General features: G+C 39.7%; 1 long non-coding RNA gene across 1 annotated transcript; it reads right to left on the reverse strand.

Annotated features, from left to right (window-relative positions):
* Window positions 1–14,958: 14,958 nt before the first annotated feature.
* Window positions 14,959–16,874, reverse strand: LOC122834002. Its single transcript, XR_006371104.1, has 3 exons — window positions 16,784–16,874; window positions 16,660–16,722; window positions 14,959–16,380 (listed from the first exon to the last, which is right to left on the reverse strand). It is a non-coding gene; the product is annotated as an uncharacterized LOC122834002 (long non-coding RNA).
* Window positions 16,875–21,389: the final 4,515 nt, after the last annotated feature.

The raw sequence follows: 21,389 nt of genomic DNA on the forward strand, positions 1-21,389 counted from the left end.
TTCAGTTGCATTTTAGTGTCTGGATGTGATGGAACTCTTCTTTGTCTTCTTGATCGGTGTCAGAAGCTGGTGATGAGGGAGGGACTTCATCTGATCCATTGCAGGACAGCTTCGAGTTGAGGTCAGAGGTCAGATGCACCGCAGCGAGGCTCAGACAGAGGAAAAAGAAAGATGCAAATAGGAGTCAATGAGGGTTTATCTTTCTTTTTGTGTTTTTTTATTTCTAAATATCTCATGTATATCTTTTCTCTCTTTTGATTTTATAGTTTTAGCCACTTATTACCCAACATTATTTATATTTTATAATTCTAAATCATTTAGAACACATATAAACATGAAACATGTTAAACTTGTAATCTCTTTATATTCTTTGCCATGTTAGATTTTAAAATGTAGACTGTAAGTTAATTTAATTAACTTAGGTCGAGTGAACATCTTATCAGAGACCAGTGAATTACTTAAGTTTGTTGATCCTTAATGCTGAAGCTGTGAAGCCAGCGAGCAGCCCTCCTCTCATTTTGGAATTTAAGTGAGATATGAGGCTGGATAAAGTCCAGGTCGGTACCATACTCTGATCGCTGACCCCTCCAGACATACAGCCAAAGGATCATAGCACCATGTTGGTGTTTTAACCTTTTGTAATTATGCTACCCAGTAATCTATGCAGTATAAAACATTGTTCTCTGAGAAGAAATGTTTTTTCCTTTTTTTTATTGTTTCATTTAATTTCTCATCAAGTTGTTTTTGCACCTGTCAAAATTCATTTACTTAAACTTCCCTCTTTAGGAAAGTCATAACTCCTTTTCAAATCGTAGACGAAAGTTGTCCACATCTTCCCCAATTTTTTGTTTAATTCCTGACAGATGACTATAATTTGCCCTTTTACGAAAATTTGTTCTAACTCTTTCACACAATCTTTCACAGCAACATGAATTGTAACACAAACAGAGACACAAAACACAAAACAATTAGTCAGATTTGTGGTCAGTCAAAATTTCATCAGTCACCAATTTTCAGTCAGTCCTCATCATTTTCTTTACTCCAATTGTTTATCAAATTTTACTGAAGCTTCAGGAATTTTCCAATGTTGTTTTTTAATCCAGCCCTCAATTTCAGGGCGGAAACTAGACATTAAAGCGTTTTTTAATTGTTGTTGATATACGCTTTCTGGTCCTCCATCATAAGTGATCCCACTGTGAACTTTGAACTCCTTTTTAATTTGTTCTTTACGGTCTATGGCTGCTTTTAACCATAGTTTAGCACACCTTAGCTCATCCTCCTTTTTAGCCTTTTTTATCCCCTTTTTTCTTGCTACACTACTCTCCAGAATTCCCACAATTGTTTGCCATTTCAATTTTCAGCTTCCCATCTATTTTATATTTTTTTTTTCCATTTTTTATGTGTACAATGCTACCATGAAATCTGGACAGCATGTATTTCTCATCTCCGTTGAGGCCCTCAGCGAGTGAGGAATTACAAGAATTTGTGTTTCCCATTATTTAAATCACTTGCAATTTTAGCTTGAAAATTTTTGGTATTTTGTGCTTCCTCAGAGAAAGTGCTGTAAATCAGCGCTCAGTGCCTTCTGAAAAACAGGCTTCTACTTGGAGCCTAGCTTCCAAGCGGTTTTTCACTTTGGATCCTAATTCCGAAGGCAGAGAGGTTTACTCCCAGAGAGAGAAGCACCATTCACTCCTTCATACACACACATCAACAAAGCAGCAGACAAAAACACCAATATCAACACAGCAATAACAAAACAGTATTACAAACTTCCTATCTTACGTGAGGACTTACTCTTAAGGAGCGTCCTGTAAATAAGGCGGCTCTAAAAGCCGTTCCTTTTGCCTTTAGTTGAAACTCAGTCAACTGGGACTCTAACCCTTTTTATAACTTCTTTAGTCAAAACGATATTTGACAAGGACTCAAACCTTCATTTAGTCAAACTGATATTTGACAAGGACTCAAACCTTCATTTAGTCAAGCTGGTATTTGACAAGGACTCAAACCTTCATTTAGTCAAGCTGGTATTTGACAAGGACTCAAACCTTCATTTAGTCAAACTGATATTTGACAAGGACTCAAACCTTCATTTAGTCAAACTGATATTTGACAAGGACTCAAACCTATTACGGAATTTAAGCTTCTAGCAGGACTCCGACATCCTTTTGTTACGGAACTTAAGCGACTGTGTCTCGCAGGACTCCGCCGTCCTTTTGTTTTAAAATTCACCTACGTTTCTGTAGTTGTCTGGTTGTCCAGTCGGATCTCGTCTCTCCGCCGTTGACAGACAAAGTCGGACATGCGTCGCTGGCCCAGCGAAGAATTTGCTTCCTGGGTCTTTCTTTCCAGGTCCAGTTGACTCTGGCCGTGCACGGATTCAGCGCGTCTTCCTCTGCCTGGCAGCGGGGGAGGGAGAGATCCCGGGTTTCGGCACCAAAATGATAGGTACTTTTCCTTGAACCTAAATAAAGAACCACAGACAACGTATATATGAATTTTATGACAAAGCTTTTGCAAAAGGAGAAGTCTCCGAAACAGCTTCTCCAAGCCGTTCAGAGAGAGTTCTGATCTCCTTCCACCCGAGCTCCTGTTTTATTGTCAAAGAAAAACAGCCAAGGGGCAGAGGTCGTAAAACATGTAACCTAATCAATCAGCAAAGAACAACAGACATTCCTGACCTCCAGGTCAGAAGATAAACAGACATTCCTGTCCTCCAGGTCAGAAGATAAACAGACATTCAAAAGAACACTTTAAACAGACTGAATTTGAACTAAAGTAATAACAAAATGATAATACCGAAAATTCTCTAACATCATCCAACCAACACCTTCAAGCCAGCCGAGGAAAGGCCCGTTCATGTCATATGAGGATTATAAGAAATTGAGCCCAGAACAGAAAATGGCCCTCCGTGAGTCCTGTAAGGCCGGGACCGGGAGGCCAACGAAATAATGGAGTCCAGGTCGCGGGTCATTCTAGAGAATGCCTACTGGAAGGGGGATGAAATCTACGCTAAAGTGGATGGAGTGCCCTATCTAGTGGACACTGGAGCAGAGGTGTCTATGACCCGCAAAGACCTAGAAACAGCAGGACACCTAAAGGTTCATTTTGCCAATGGAAAAGTAGAAGAGACAGCATTTACTCATAAAGGCAAGAGCTACGTCTGGCAGAGGTTGCCCCAGGGATACAAGAACTCTCCAAATGTTTTCCAGTCGGCCGTAATGGAGGTACTGGGGGACGTGGGGGCAACAGTCTACATAGACGAGGTTTTCATTGCTGATGACACCGAAGAAGAACACTTAGCAAAGCTGCAAACTGTGGTCGAAAACCTCACTAAGGCAGGTCCGAAATTAAACCTCAAGAAATGCCAATTCGGACAGTTCCAGGTGAATTATCTGGGTTTCCAGGTCACGTCAGACTTAGGACTATCAGAGGGATACAGAGAAAAACTGATGAATATTCAACCCCCTCAATCAGAAAATGAATTGCAGAAAATATTAGGATTATGTAACTATGTCAGAGACCATGTCCCCAACTACCAAAAGTACGCTAGACCATTGTATAAGTGTCTGAAGGAAAATGAAGATGAAGAGAAAGGAGAAAAGAGACTATGGGTTTGGACAGAAGCTAATCAACAGAACCTGGAAGATTTGAGAAAGGCGATCCAAGCAGCTGTGAGACTGACACCTAAGACTGTTGAAAGTACGACAGCAACAAAATGTACGGTGGGGAAGAGGGGAAGACATCTTGCTAGACCCAGAGATGGAAATTGGGCCTGCACTACCCACTAAGAAACGACTACAAGAAACACATGAGAAACCAGAACAACCAGAGTGGATACTCTACATCTACGGATCAAGGGAAGGGTCCGAAAAGACAGCCTACTGGGGGTTTATCCTGAACAAAGACGCAAAAGAACAAGCCGACAGGAGGGAAGAGCCCCTGACAGCACCCCAGTAGGAGAAGTGACAGCAATATTGGAAGGACTGTTGGAGTTGGTGAAAAGAAGAATTAAACGTGCCGGATTAGTAACAGACAGCTATTACTGCGCTCAAGCCTTTAAAGAAACAGCTAAAGGCAAGCCAGTGGCACATAAGGACTTGTGGAAAAAGATTGCCGAGTTAAAGCTGCAGCTGGAACTCGAAGTTGAGCATCAACGAGCGCATAAGCAAGAGGAAGCTTATTGGCGTGGGAATGAAGAAGTGGACTGTTAAGTCCAATAGTGAAAGATGGACTTTGTCGGTATCGAGAGGTGGGACAGCACTCCCAAAGGTTGGAGAGTCCCAGAGAAGTACGGGGATGAGGTCGTGCGGAGCGGGCATGAGGCCTCAGAACATGCAGGCGTGCGATCTACCCGTGGGGAGCTGGAGGAGCAAGAGCTTTGGATCCCAGTAAAGAAGGTCTAACGCGTGCTGAGGGACTGCGAAGTGTCTAGTCAATACAACGCAGGTCGCCGAGGGCAGCGATTGGACGGGTTGACCATCAGGAGCACAGGAAGAAGAGGTGAGACGTTCCTCTTAGTGCTGGTGGATTCTATGTCGGGATTTGTGACTGTAAAGGCAGCCCGGAGAGCAAACGGCAATAGTGTTGTCGGCATGCTGGAGCACGTGTGCAGTGCCCTGGGAATCCCGAAGAGCTGCGACGGATAATGGGAAGCGTTTCCGTAATGCACAGGTTGATCAATGGTGCCAGACATATGGGTGGGCGAGTTTATTCACCACCATATAACCCCCAGGCCAACGGGTGGTGGAACGCACCATAGGATTAGTGAGATGTTGGATAGCTAAGAATGCTAACACCAACAGCTGGATCACCAAAGCAGTGGAAATGGGGCAGGCCCTGGATGACAGCAGCAGAGCCGAGAGACCAGCCCCAGCGATGGAGCTCAACCAACGGCCCTTCATCACGAAGGAAGTGGGGCGGAGCTCCAGCGACAAAAAGGAGAGGCTGACGCCCACGGTGCCATTCCGAGTGGGACAGCGCGTGTGGGTCAGAGGAAGAGATCAGCCTGTGAATGCAGCAGTGAAACCCAAGTTTGAAACAACAGACATAGTCAAGAAAGTAATGGATAGGAACAGAGTGATGCTGGAGAAGTATTGGATCCAAGGAGCAGCTCCCTCCAGTTCCTGACTAAAGAGAAACAGAAGCCGGTGAAATGGCCAGTGAATCATGTATCACTCCACCCTATCTCGGACTGGCCACCGTAGAGGGGGTGGTTGTAATCAGAAGAACAGCTTCAGGGATTTGGGCAGGAAGAGCCCTGAAGAAATTGGATTGGGCCAAAAATGGAATCCTGTCAATGGAGAAAGAAATGCTGACGTGGAGTGAAGCTAAGAACTGCTGCCCTGTTTGTTTAATGGCCGATCGGCTCCCCACCATCTGGGAAGGACCGGGCCGTGATAAACCCAGGAGACAGGAGGCAACAGCAAGAGTACTGGATTCCTCCCTGTATCTCCGTCACCATTTTGAACAACATGATCTGCGGGAATTGCAGGATAGGCTACCTGCCCCGACTTACAATAGTGGCCCAATGGGGATGGCGGGAGGAGGAACTAAAAGGATGTCATTGTATGTGGGACGGAAAAGAACTGTGCTACTGCTCCGTCTGTGATGATCAGATTGAGAGTGGAAACGTAACACCAACGGGACAGGCTGAAGGCTGGCAGGTAAAGAGATACTACAGCTCCCTACGCTTTTACAGAGCAGGTGAGGATGCACTATCGAATTATGAGAGCCCCATACCATCAGTCCATTGGTTCTCTGGACCATCCGCCCCAGAAGGGCCAATGGGGACAGACGAAGGGGTGTGGAGAAGAGCAGAGGGGCCCCATGACGACTTGTGGGCGTCTGTCTATGCTGCCTGGCCATATGACCCCTCCCGGACGCACGTACCGTCCCCACCAATAGGCACCCAACATACCCCAGTGATCTTCCGGGTATACCGGCATCCGTTGAGTCACCTTGCCGAAGAGTTAAATCTACTCCCGGATGACACCAAAGTGCAGGCTGTCAACGGGGGCTGGACAGGCCCTTGGGAGCTGACTACCTGGGCACATCTGATTCTGGAAGTCATCAATGACTGTACCATCCCAGCAACAGACCTACCAAACGTGCCAAAGGAGAGTGGAGTTCGCACTTCGAACTTATACTACTACACTACCGAACTCGACGGATGGGGCAGTAGTGCTGGGAGACCCAAGGAGAAGTCCTCCCTTTTCTGGGTAACGGCAGAGTCTAATTTTCGCGATGGAGTACTGCAGGTTCCTGGGGGTGTGGCTCACAGGGCGAGAACGCCCTCCGACTTAAGCACCACCCGTCAAGTTCAACTGTCGGTGCGGATGGTTGTTATCCCTTATAAGGGGATCTACTCGGTTGGAGCAACAATCAAGACGGTGCCGGATGAGCAGGTTTATGCCACCGTGTCATGTGCTGGACCGGAGCCACCTCATAAGAAAATTAAAACCAGTACCTGGCAGATGCTCACCTCCACATTACCATGGAAGAAGAAAAGTCAGAAATAACGGATACACAGGCAAGAGGAGAACGAGTCGTCAAGACCAAAGGTCAGCAGAAAAATAGAGGACTAGACGGGAAAAAATATTTTGGAAAAGTAGGAGATGGCGATGTAAAGATGTCGAGACCATGGCACAGCATGCATTACTTCGCCCCATCAGAACCTCCGGTTTGGAGAGGGCGGGAACCTGGCCCCCTCCAACCAGGCTCTCAAGAAGATCTGCGAAAAACCAAGTGAGGCAGACCCTGGAGAACAACTGACTCATCGAGCGACAAAACCAGAATGGAAGAAGTCCGCCTGAAAAGAATGCCTACAATACCAAATCTGCCTGCTGACACATCAGATCCCGAAGACTCTGATGACAACGACGACGACTCGGAAACCTCTGAAGGACCCTCGCTACGGATAACGACTACGAACATGGACAAATCCCTTTGTTGCAGAAGTTTGCTGCCGCTTTTAGCTCTACTGATTGCTGCTTATTCTTTTTGCTTTGCTCTACTGAATATTCGAGATTTTTTTTTTTGAGGCCTCCTTCCTTCCAACATCCTGAAGAAACGACAGTCATCTAGCAAAGATTCCGGTGAAAGAATCAGAGCGATCCAAGTTCTCTTCGACATTCATCACCTAATGAGGGAAATTAAAACTCCAAGGAGGGGGTGTCAAAAGTAGTGGAGTTTTGATGGCTACACTGAGCCCTTTGTGACAACTGAGGGTGAAGAATCTGCAACTTCACATCCCAGAAGAACCTCTATTCTTTCCAGAAAACGACGCGCGAACGACCCATCGAATTTGACGGAGTACGACTTTGTGGATGCGAGGACACCATCTATTTCTCCTGCATCCTGGCATGAAGAGTATATTCTATTTCTTTGCCGTGATGACGGTCTTGATTTCTTTGAGTAAGACGGTGTGATTTCTGCTGAGCACTGTCTGATCTCATGGAGGGGGTGTCAAGAAATCTGATATGTGTGTATGAGATCTGTCCAGGCTCATTGCAGAAAAACAGAGCATAAAAAGGCCTGAAGAGATTGTTGCAGCTTTGTAGGTTGATTAATGCTGTTTATCAAATGTGTATTCCCTATATTTACTTGATATGTAGTCCCTCTATTGATAAAGAGAAAGGAAAAGTTATAATGATGAACTAAAATCAAATAATCTATGGTTGTTAAAATGTAATGAATTGAGGTTTTACACAGGAGGAGAAATAACCCTTTGCAGCGACAGGAAGTGGTTAGAAGTCAGAGCGTGTGCGCTCTGAGTCCCTGTCAGTTGCAACAGGGAGCAGCAACAGGAAGTCAGCGAAGGTGCTTGCTGCCGCTGATTCTCCAGTTTTTAAATAGAAACGAAATGTCATTTGTCAAGAAGAAAAAGTTCAAGTCAAGATGCTGGAGATTTTAATTAACAATAAACAAAGTTATCTTTAAAATGAATCATTTAAGAGGAATTTATACTCAACAGTAAACTTAAAGGTTAAAAAAATAAATATTCTGTTTCCAGCCTGCAGATAAGAAAGACTATCTAAATATTGTGAGTAATTGAATAAGATTTAAAGAGCAACGCTTTTGTTGATGTTGGTTTGCTTATAGTAAACATTTACTCATGTATTAAAACTGTAACTTTGATGTCAAGTAATTAGAATTATGGATTATTCCTAGTTTCTTTTCAGAAAACTTGTAGTAAGCTCACGTTAAGTTACAACTGATGAATTATGGATATTATAATGAATTGGTAGATGATGAATTGGAGAGGTAGAATAAGTTATAAATGTGATTTGTACTCTGAACTTGAAATGGTGGAAGGATGCAGCTGCCTGTGAAAGATCAGAGGAAGGGCGTGAAGGTGTGAATGGCAGATCTCGGGTTGCAGGTGTCACAAGTGCATTAGTTCAACCGCCCACGTGGAAAAAAGAGACACGTGGAGAGTTGGGGCCTGGATGGGACCAAGGGTTGCAGAGGTTCCTTGTCTTGGTACACCCATGGAGAGAGAGAAAGAAAGGTATAAAGCCACGAGTCTGAAGAAACACGAGGTTCTTCGTCTCCGGAGCTGAGGCTCAACACAAGAGCGGCAAGAAGACCAGCAGAGGATTACGCCGATGGAACCAAGGAAAGCGAGACTCACCTCACTCTGGATTAACAAGGCGAAGATCCACCGACCCACTGCCTTGGTTCCTCATTGATTTACTACTGCACTCGACCCAGCGATCTCAAAATACATCGCACAGACTTGGGGAATTGAACAAAAGTCACAGGATCGATCAAGAGCTGTTCGGTTGGATATAACAGACAGTTCACCTTATTTCAATTCCGAGGAAGGATTTACTTTTTAAAGATAAAGATTCGATCAAGGGCTGTTTAGTTGGATATAACAGACAGTTCATTTTGTTTCATTTCCAAAAAAGGATTAATTTTTCACGGTCACAAGTGGAAGGATTCTAACCAAGGACTTCTGTTGCCGAGATCCAATTCCATCTGGGTAGGAGTATGAGTTTGCTGCACCCCAAAGCCTTATTTGATAGAAAGATGACAGTGTAGGGAGATTATTAGGAAATAGTTAAATTGATCTAAATTTTATTGATTTTCTTTGTATGTTAATCTCAAGTGAATTCTGTATGCCTGTCATTTACCCTGCTAAAGCTTGCTTAATAAACGCATATAATATAAAATTCTAATCAGGTTGTGGACCTTGAAATTAATTGAGTCATTTGAATCAAAGTTCTTCTATTTATAGTAAAACCAGTATACACGATTCTAGTAATGTGGTGGCTTCAGACTTTCCTTTGGTGAGTTTAAGATGATGGCCTTGGGACTTGATTTTAATCCTAGTCACTAAAGATTATCCAGCCGTTAACAAGTACTCGTTACATTTTAGAAAGAATACTGCCGTTAACAGAAGTGGTTATTGAAACTATGCAGTTGTGAGGGCTACTCGGCTGACCGTTTCCTAACTTAAGAAGGCCATAACTTCTGGACGAAGGTAGTGAGAGCTGGACGAATTTCTTTCGCCACCAGTTTAAACAGATTATCTCAAAGATCTTGTTCAGGGTAAGACCCTGGTCTTAAGAGATTTTCCGGACCTGTTAGACAGAGAACTGGTCAGTAGTCAGCCCCGAGGAGTTGAGAGGAGAGGGCGAGGCTGGCTATTGCGTAGTAACAAACAACCCCACCTCTCGCCCGGGACGCAGCTGGAAATGGGCACCAGCAACCCCCCCGACCCTATTAGGGACGAAGGGTGTTCAGAAAATGGATGGATGGAAATTTATGTCATGATATCATTTACCATTCCATGTTCTCACTGAGCATGATGGGTTCTCTCCGGGTTCTCCGGCTTCCTCCCACAGTCCAAAAACATGACTGTCAGGTTAATTGGTCTCTCTAAATTCTCCCAAGGTGTGAGTGTGTGTGTGTGAATGGTTGTTTGTCCTGTATGTCTCTGTGTTGCCCTGCGAAAGACTGGCGACCTGTCCAGGGTGTACCCTGCCTCTCGCCTGGAAAGTAGCTGGAGATAGGCACCAGCAACCCTCCTAACCCCATTAGAGACAAGGGTGAACAGAAAATGGATGGATGGATGGATGGATGGATGGATGGATGGATGGATCATTTACCATATAACACTCTCACCTTTTAAGTCTAGCTAACATTTTTGTGTTAACATTTTTTTTCTCTTTAACTTTGCTCATCTTAATTCAACCCAGAAATCCTCCTAGAAACTTTCTGCCTGCAGCAGACTGCTGCAGTTACGACAAAACCAGAGTGCAAAAAATGTGATCAGCTTTGATGGATGGGACTCGGGACATTATTTTATTCAAGACGAGGTCTTTGTGGACAAGGACAAAGCAAGTAGAACAGAATATAGGAACATTTTAAAATTTATTAAATTGTCAAAAAGTTCTATTTTTGTCAATCAGTTTTGAGAGTGAAACTCAAAAAATACAGATTTAGTACACAGGGTGAAATATATCAAGCCTTTTTTTCTTGTTATTTTGGTGATTATGGTTACATATAATGAAAACCCAAAATTGAAGACCTTAGAAATTTAGAATATTGTAAAAAAAAAGTTAAATATTTAAAATCCATGAAGCTACACCCTAATCAGCTAATAAACACAAAACACCATCGCAATGTTACCTTGGCCTCTAAATAGACTCACACTCAATGTCAATAAGCAATCATAATGTCATGTTTGTGAGTTCCTCAGGACCCGAATGCAGAACTGAAGACCACAGGCCTGGTAATAACCAGCCCCTAATACTACGCTTTGATTGGTAAAGAGGCTCTGAGCTCTTGGCTATTGAAAAACAATTGCTTGTTTGAGGTGTGTACTCTGCTTAAGTTTTAAATGTAAATGCCAATGTTTGGCCATGACGTATGTAATGCGTCAGTTCTATGCTATGAAGCTTACTGGAAAATGCCTGCACTGTAAACACTGCACTGCGAAGACAGAAGTGCCAAGCTACTAATTCAATATTTGGAAGCGTGATTAACACAGACTGAGTGGCTTTGATCATTTTCAATGCTGCCGTTGCTAAATCTACAGGCAGACTACAATTCTAAAACAGCTTAGAAAACCAATGTCATTGTTCACAGCTTCTCCTTCTCTTCGCTGATTGACCCGGTAAAATTTCTACCGGGGCCCACTTTAAACTGATTTGAGTACGGTACTCGGGCTGTTTGATGGTATTGCTCGTCACTTATTGAACAATTAATACGAAGGTCAGTTTGTTTTGTGAAAACTAGGGGTTTGAATGAAGCCAAATTTGTATTGCATTTGCAAAAGTAATTGATTTGTCCCTGTATTTTTCTCCAAGAGGAGAACAAACGTAGACAAAGCACAAGTTGTTGCTGCTGAATCTCATTTTAACATTTCATTGAGCTTGAATAAGCATGTAGGGATTGTATCCTCAAAATAAAATATATTTAAACAAGAATAATGTAAGCAACAATGACATTAAAAAGAAGGTAGGTAACAGGAAAAAGGGAAAATTGTTTCCAAGAGTTTAAAGGGACATAATTTAGATCCAGTCCTGGATTCTGGCCTGACAACAAGGGAATTTAACCTTCATTATCTTCCTTATAAAATATTTTATATTTTCATAAAATGGTTGTCAAAATGTATTGGTTTTTCTTATTTAAAATGTGTTCTAGGGTTATGTTAAATTTGAATAGGAAATAATATTTCCTAAAGATTGTGAATATTGACAACTACTTTTATGTTGATAAACAACTATGATGCAGTGAAATTTAAATACTGAAACCACAAACTGTAAAATATTAAATGTAACTGTCAGTTCAGCAATTGCCATAATATAACATAATGTGGTATATTAAGTAAATTAAATGCATATAATGTATATAATGATGATGTTTTTGTGACTAATTACAGCCTTAAAATATACACAGCAGGTTTTTCGTTGTATTTTCCATGAGAATTTAGACAAATCAAGTGAAATTAAAATGTCTACCAGCATCTTTTTCTTTTCTTTTTTTTTTTTTTTTTACAATCAAATGATTTAAAGTTTCAAGGCATAATGTGAGCTTTTTTTTTCAAATTACTGTACTCTATAGGCTTTAGCACAATCAAAGCACATTCAAATCCTTTTGATAAGTGGGATGGCTGTAAGGACCTGTGAGCTAGTTCCCATGGGCACTGTGAAGCACCTTTGAGCTCTAATGATGTAAACTAGTGGAACAGAGTACAGTAGGCAGTGGCATAAGGGCTTAATTGTTCTTTCGACAAGACAGCACGTAAAGCCCTTCTCTGTCTCCAGGACTTAATGAGAAACCAATGCACTGCAGTTAACTCACCACTTTCTGTGTTGCTGTGATGATAGTTGGAAATCAGTTGAGTGTGCACTGGTTTGGAACATTTCAAGTCAAATTACTGTCAACACTTGCATTGTTTGCAGTAATACTAGTTTAAGGGAATGAGCATTAAAAAATGAGGAAACACCTCTATGTATGGTAAATATTTTTTGTAATTTAACAGTAATGTTCTAGTTTGCTCTGCTTTTATCTTTCCAATGATCAGCTTCAAAATATAGCTCGATTAGAATCTGACAACTGAAATCAGTTTTTGAGATTTTCTGTATATGGACCAAATGAACTAAGGCAGAATGTGCCCCAACAGGTACAATGTGTTATTTAAACTGAATATGTTCAACCATTAGATCAGAAAAAAGGTAATGATGTGTTCTGCTTTTAAATGCACTGGCAAGCCAAAGAAAAATTTAACTGAGCAAATAGATATGAGCTTCCTGGATCATTACTGCATGGACTACTGCCGTCCAGCTGGCAACAAGCTATTTAACCCTGGTTGATGCAATGAGTAGCTTCTTATGTCTTAAACAAGAAATGGAAAGACATCCTGTGTTCCTGGAAAAGATGTTTGTCAGTTTAAGGAGGGTCAGATCATTGGAATGCATCAGGGAGAGAAAACATCTAAAGAGATTGCAGAAAGACAAAATTGGGTTGAGAACAGTGCAACACATTATTAAAAACTGGAAGGATAGTGGGGAACCATTGTCTTTGAGTAAGAAATGTGGTTGAAATAAAACCCTGAATGTCTTTGATTGGTGATCACGTAAACATTTAGTGACAGTAAATTGAAGAAAAACAAGAGTAGAACTCAGGGGAATGTTTAATAGTGACAGTAAGAGCTTTTCCACATGCATAATGTGCACGTGGAAATGCTTTTACTTTCCACGTAAGAGCATTTTCACGTAAGTAACTGGGACGGAACAGTTGTGTAGTCATAAGAAAGCCACTAATCAGTGAGGTTAACCAGAAATTTGAAAGGGAGCAATTAAGATTGAGCAATGTAAGAAGGTCATGTCATGAGTTCAGATTTACGCTCTTCCAGAGAGATTATTGACTAAAAACAAGCTAATATAACTTACTGAAAAGTTAGTTTTGTTTAATTTCAAGTTTACTAAGATATTTGCAGTATCAACTAGGCACAAATGCTCTGTAAGATTTAGTGTTTTGAAGTGCAGGTAACTGCCAACTGGTGGTGTGCTTTATGATACCTTCTGAAATCACTGGTACAAACTTATAAAAGTTTATCTTTCAAAGTTGTACAAATAATATTTTGTTCTTATTCTAAAATTGTTAGAGGAAACAAAAATGCTCTGTTTTAATAAACTCATTAGGAGAAGGTTGGAATCAGGGAATAAACTTTTTTTGTCCCCTCAGAATTGACAACCTACTGTGTAGTCATTAACAATAAAGTATTTTCTGTTTCGTCTCTCTGTAGACTTGTATGAACTGTCTCGATCTGACAATCTAGTGTCAAAAAACAACCACCGAACTGATGTGGTCTGTAGATTTACACTTGAGAGTTTATCACCTAGCGTGCTAGCTTTGCATTATTCATTGAGAAAGGAGAGTGAGACTGCACTGTGAATGCAAACAGCATTGTATCCACACTGCCAAATGACAGCACTGCCGTCACAATGCCCTTGTTTAAACTCTACGTTTGGTACCAGGATGAAACAACACATACATAGCATTGTTATAGTTGTTGCTGTATTTACTCAATACTAACATGATAAAAATGAATAGCATAATCTCACTGTCGTTTAGAAGAATGCATATATTTATATGTGGACTCATATGAAATGTGGATGTATATTTAACATCCACTCAGTCAATGAAAACATCCGCCACTGCAGTGAGAGTATAAATAGCAATCTCTGTACATAAACTACACACTATGTTACTGGTAATTAAAGACCATTTTGCTTTAATTAAGTTGACTATTTATTAACTAGTTAAGTCTTATACAACCATCAGTAGATGTAATTTATGGTGGAATTAAACAATAGACTATGAACATAAATAAAATATGAGAACATATTTTGTTGTGTAATTGTATTGAAAACAGACAAAATGTGTCTCATATAGATACTCATGTCAAGTTTTTTTTATATAATACTATGCAGATCTAGCTCATCCCCTCAGATTCCAAGCTATGGATGTATGTACATCAGTAGAACATCAGTAGCCTTGAGCAACCTTTGTTAAATATAATTGGATATTCTTGTAAGCTGTAATCATAGGTTCTGCTATTCATATGCTCTCTTAAATATCAAATACCCTCCTGGAATGCCATGGACGGAGCCTTTTTATAGTTGTTTCTGAATGCCAAAAGATCAAACAAAGACAGAAAAAAAATCAACTACAGAGGTCAATTTTATATAACGAACAAAGCCTATTGCAAAGTCTCTTCTGAAATTGTATAGAGAACATTTAGGACTCAAACTGCAAAATAGATCTTAAAATTTGTGACATGTTTTACATTTTAAAACTAAGAAACTTGCACTACTAAAAAAATTGTTACCGTATTTTCTGGATTATAAGTCGCTTCGGAGTACAAGTCGCACCAGCCATAAAAGGCATAATAAAGAAGGAAAAGACATATAAGTCACACTGGAGTATAAGTCGCATTTTTGGGGGAAATTTTTTGATAAAATCCAACACCTGTCATCAGAACAGACATGTCATCTTGAAAGGCAATTTAAAATACAGATAGAATAGAGGCAACAACAGGCTGAACAATTGTACGGTATGCTAACGTTACATGACACATAAAAAACAAACTGAGAACGTAAATGGTATGTTAACATAACATATTAAGTTATTAATATGTAACTATGGCATAAATAATATGCTAACAAGTACTTTTCACAAACAGGCACACCTCATAATAAATAAATGCTGGCCTACCAACCCAATTTAGAAATATTGATCTGGTAATATTACATTATAGAACACACAATAAGACCAGTGCTAGGTTCAGCTATGGGAGTAGTGAAATGTGTAGGTGTATTAATGACCACAGACCAGAAAATAAGTTTAAAATGCCAGCTTATTATTTGTTGAAAGAAAAGAAACAGCAATATTACAAACAGATAATCTGCATTTAAAAGAGAATTCAATCCAAAGTAGTTTCCTTTACTTTCAGAATATTTGATTTAATACCTGTTTTGAAATTTAAACCTAATGTTAGGTATCATCAAGTTACATCTTACAAGCCCAATGTTGAGAAGCTGTCCACTAATAACAGAAATCTCATTAACCACGTAAAAACACAATCATGCCATAGGCACATATATTTAGTAACAAAGGAGTTGTTTTTATAAATTGATTAGTGAATTTTGTCAGTATATATTTAGAATGAAACTTAGCGATATTATTGTGTTTTGTTGCTCAGGTCCGAGGATAGTTGCATTTCAAAAGAGAAGAGGATGCTGCTATGTTTTACCATTGTACTGAGATGCTTCCCATTTGCACAGAAATCAAACTTAAACTGTATTAATTTAATTTTATATCTAACCTTTTAAAAAGGCTGTTGCTTTATATTATACTTGCAGGTTGCGTTTTATTGCTCTTCGTTTGTTGCCCAGATAAGCAGCCCGTTATGCACATACTTAGTACTTTTTTCAAAAGGGTAAGTTTTTTATTTCCTGTTTTAACCATTCATTGTTTCTATTTTAAACCCAACAGAAATTTTCACATTTTACACACTGCAACAATGAATATTGAATGTGGTTTGAGGGGGGAAATAAACAATAAAATACAATAGTAAAACAATTCAGAAAAGACTGAATAACCTCATAAATTAATGTGTTTTATCTCTGATGATCCTGAGGGGTTAATCTCGTTTTTCTGAATCCACTGCTATTTCAGCAGAAAATCATGGGCAGGTCATACCGGTTCAGAAGACCCAGCAGAGGTTGTAGCTCCTGCTAGACCGCAATTAAAGGGCTCCATGGGTTACAGCTCGCCATTTTGTTTCTCACTCACGAAATCCAATTCAGCAATCGACTCAGATTTTCCGGGTCCAACTTTCCAGCAGAACCTTAAAGGCTTGGTATAACAACCAACAAAGCAAAACAAAAGTTCATTTAGCTTTGTTTCTGATGAATAAAATAATATACTCGCAGATTTGGCAGCTGAACATGTGGGGGGTAGGGGGGTGAGAAGGCACGCTTCTCAGTTACATCCACAGTTTTTTTGTTTTGTTTTGTTTTTGTTTTTTTGTTTTGTTTTTTTACCAGAACATACTTTACCTTTCCGTTTCAATGAAATAAAAATATCTTACAAATAGCATTCTTTACTAGAAGAAAAATACACTTTTTAACTCACCAAGTCCAGTTCTGTAACATGTAACACTGTCCCGAACGCAGTGAGGTTGAAAAAACAACTCATCTGAAATGGAAAAAAGGGTTTTAGACAGAGGGTAGACTCTTTGATAGTCGATTTTTCTTACTTTTCAACTCTTTCACAGTACAACTCTGTAGGCTTCTTCTTTGTTTTCTTCTGCTTAAGGCGCCAGAGAACATTCCTTAGCTGGAGCTAGTCACATGGGCTACACAGCAATGTGACCCTTCAAAATAAGAGATTTTATCCACACTTAACAATTTAACTGCTGACAAAATAAAACTCCGGTTTGCACGTTTTTAAACCAAATAAAACATCACAACATAAAATATAGAATTCCTAATGTCTGTAATTGAGTTTTTGTATTTTTATTTATTTATTGACTATTTATCCAGCTATATTTATTAAAAGGCTTATATATAGTGAGGGCTATTTTAACCAGGGTTACATCTGTATCTAGTCTAGACTACTGACGACTGTCTGAAAGGTACCAGCAGTTTCAGTCAGGCAAAGAGAGGATCAGCAGATTGTTCTTTTCTATTGTTGGATCATTATGACAGCTGTGGTCCCAGGCTGTTTGAGCCAAGTCTGACTGACAGGGTGAGTGCCACAGAGCTGACAAGCTTAGCACATCCATTGGCAGATACAGATGTCACATGCACCACAGGTCCATCTTACAGCTGCAAATGGAGAACAGGGTGGTCATCATCAGAGGACCAGGAGAGACACAGGGCAGCCTCAGAGGGAAGGAAATCAAAAGGCAGAACACTAATCTTTTTCGAGTTGCAAAGTGGGTCATAATTAAATCAAAAACATTCAAAGTCTTAACAGTGCATGTTTTACTCACAGCTGCAAAGCACGTTGGATGTGTTGCAGGCTGAGCATGCCAATAAGTACACATTGGATGCCTTTGCTCTATCTTTGTGCCAGTGCTGGAAATGTATGGACATAGTTCAATCCAGGAATGGGCCACCAATTATCTAGCATGTAATGAAGAAGTTGTAAAAGCTGCCTCAGACTAGCTGACTCGTGTGACCTAATTAGATGTGACAAAGTTCAGAATCTCTTGGGGATTGGATTAAAAACACAGTGTGAATTGCAGAGCACTCAAACAAAATCGATTATGACACTAATCCTTGATGAAGATGCTTGGAGTGGGAAGCTGAAATGAACCATTTACTAATACATGGTGGTAATGATAGAGACCTTCTCAGTGTGAATAATATGTTGTGCCCCGAGGCTCCATTTTAAACCCTTTATCAACCCCTGGATGCAAAGGAGAATTGGGAAAAGCCATTTAACTAATACAGTTGAATATGTGTGAAATACCTGATGCAAAATACTCAGTGACACAGGTAAGTTGTCTGCTCCTTGGGGAGGATATAAATTCACTTCCCTGAAGCTGCTGTTCTTAAATAATTTAACACATAAAAGACTATGTGAGCGATGTGTTGACTGAAAATCAATTGAACGTCCACAGCCTCATACATCTCTTTCCCAGTGTTGGCACCAGCACTTCTTTAAAATGGTGCAATACGTTTCTCCTGCAGGGACTCTTTCAGAAAGTACTTTATGTGTACAGAATAGCGCAACACTTCAAACAGGATCAGTTAGGTGATGCTATTCTTTTTGTCAATTGATATTCCATTACTAAGCAAAACAAAGGCATTACCTTGATGAAACCCCAAATCCAAATTTCTGGGTTCCAAAGCCTGAATGGATGTGAATTTAGGCTGTACATGTTTAATAAGTTACCATTGATACTTTTTCTTCTTTGTGCCCTCCAAAACATGTACATTATGTTAACTGGCCTGTCGTAATTGTTTTTAGGTTGGATGGTTTCTTGTCCTGTCTCTCTCTGTGTTTTCTAGTCACATCCTGTGTACCACAGCTTTTACCCATTAACTGCTAACTGCTCTCCATGACTTCAAATGGATTAGATGGGTTTGAGTAGTGGAGTTCCTCTTGAGCTCAAGTAACCACTTCCTGAAAAAACATGGTCAAGCACCTCTGCAGCCTTTTTTAAAAGCTATAACAGCATGGCATATTTGTGAAACTGCTAGGAGTGCAATATGTTGAAAGAAATATGATGAAATTGTATCAGATTACAAGGAAAGCTCTTAATAAGAAAAGCAACTTTAATTACATGTTTAATGTTTAATGTTTCTAAAACTAAAACTGCCACTGCTCCAATTTTCCCACATCACCTTTTTAAAACAGATTTTAGTTTAAATGCAAATTGAATATTTGCATCATATTATCCCTGTGTGCAGATACACAGTGACATTTTTTAGCACAATTAAGTATATTGCTTTCAGTTTTTATAAAATTCTGTATATATAAGACAAAAAAAATTTAAATGAAATTTAACTTTGCATCACAGCCATTTCTGGCACTTTGAAAGTGGTCTGTCTCTTTAAAAACCTCCTACCCTTTCTGACACGCCCATATTCAGCACATCATCACAACAACACAACAATACTCCTTTATTGCACTGATTAATGACATTTACAACTTAGGTGTGTTGTGGATTGTATAAAAAGTTCAGCAGACACATACTTGTCATTCTTGCTAACACTAGTCTGGATGACTGTGTGGTGGAGGTTCAGGGGAGTGGTGCACTGTGGGGTGAAAGTTAGGCTGGGGACTGAAGCTCTAAGGTGGAGTTTTGTGAAAATAGGCAGATCATTGTATGTTTAGTTGAGCCTCTACTGGCTACAATGGGAGATTCAAGGATTTCTCAAATATGCACAAATAGGTCACAGCAACAGTCTGGGAAAAAAACAAACTGGGAATTACATTGTAAAACAATGTAATTTTATTTTGCATATAATCCCCCTTCCACTTTGCCCTTTAAAGTTGGGGCGTAATTTATTTTTTATAGTTTACATATTTTTAAAGAACATTTTAACATTTCTATCAAACAGGCTTGTAACAGAAATTTACTTACAATCAGTTATTTTTAAAAAAGTCATATTTTTACTTTAAAAAGGCAACCCACACAGAAGACGATACAGCAATATCAATATCTTCTTTGGGAATTAGTGTGTGAGTTAGTGAATGCAATTAGTTGTTAGTTTAGTGCAGAGAACTAGCCATATAGCTAAAAAAAACTATACCACAACAACTCAGTCAATTTACAATTTGTGAGCAAAATAATTTTCACTTTACACATAATATCTACTACAAATGGATGATTTCAGCCATAGGGGAAAGACTGGGGACAAATATTTGCATTTCTCTTTAAGTCAATTTTTTAAATTAGGTTTAACAATGATTCAATATGTGAGTTATGTTGAAAGAAACACAAAAATGCAACAATCAAATGGAATTATATGCAAACCTGATTGTAAATGACAACAAGAAAGTACAAAAGGCCAATGTTTTCCAGTTTGCATCTCTCTACTCTCTAACCAGTTGGGTCATTAATTTAGCAGTACTTGAGTTGTATCGCAAGAACATTGGGTATCGCCAGTCAAGTGTGTGAAAGAGGCTATTAAAAATGTACACAGACTATTGAGGAAGATTTAGTGTTTACTTCTGTTTTCACATAATGAAAATTTATCTTTGAGTTGCTTGTACATAAGTGATTACATTTGTCCATATTTAATAATTAATGTGACATACATAACAGGCACTCAGAGTGTAATTCCAGATAGAGAAACACTCAAGCTATGCTCAATGTGTTTTTGTGTTTAGTATGTAAAACAACTATATTTTGCTTTCAGACAAAAATGCGAAGTAGGCTAATGTTTGTGTGTTCACTTGAGTCAGGGGGTGGTTTGTGAAGCACACCCAAGCTCAACGTAAGGGTGTTGATTTTGATTCAGTTCTACAGGTTTGGACAGAGACATTTCACACAGTATAATTCTGCTTTGCAGAGACACCAAAACGCAGTGAGGCATATTTTCAAGGCTTTAGAAGTTCCACAACGTCAAAGCGCTGATACAAGCATTTCCATCTCAACAATGGCTGTAGTAATTTAAATGATTTGACAGGTACATCCTCTTTCTTGACAGAGGCAAGCTATTACAAAGAGTCTGTGATTCACATATGTGCTGATTTGGGGAAGCTTTGCTAGACACACAAACACACAAAGCTTTTCTTTCAACTCTATTCTTCCGAATCTGCAACCAGGGCCACAAAACAAATTTGGCTTGTGTGAGGCGACAGGTAGACTTCACAATAGATTCTCAAACAAGTACGCCGTTTCCTGGTTCATCTGGCTGTTTGGTGAGAGAGTCACAAGAGGCATTGAACCTCATGGCTGCTGTACTCAATATGTCAGATATAAAGGTCATACACTAAAAAAGGAGCTACAATAATTTGCTTTAATTGTTAGGGGAATAACCATCCATTTGCTACCAAAAATCATTATTTTGACAGCAATAATTGTCTTACCATAATTTATAAAAAATAAAAAAAAATTATATATATATATAGCAGGGGTCTCAGACTCGCGGCCCGCGGGCCAACTGCGGCCCTCGGGACCATAGTATGTGGCCCCCACCTTAATATGAAAGTTTAATGTTAGTGTGGCTCATGAATAATGATGTCAGTAACGCGTTAATTTGTAATGCGTTACTGACGCCGGACCACTTTTTCCGTCAACGAGTAATCTAACGCGTTGCTATTTCAAATCCAGTAGTCAGACTACAGTTACTTATCAAAATCATTTTTGCTACTATCTTCTTTTGTTATTTAATCAGTATTTC

This window comes from Gambusia affinis, linkage group LG07 (assembly GCF_019740435.1).
Source record: "Gambusia affinis linkage group LG07, SWU_Gaff_1.0, whole genome shotgun sequence".
Classification (NCBI taxonomy): Eukaryota; Metazoa; Chordata; class Actinopteri; order Cyprinodontiformes; family Poeciliidae; genus Gambusia; species Gambusia affinis.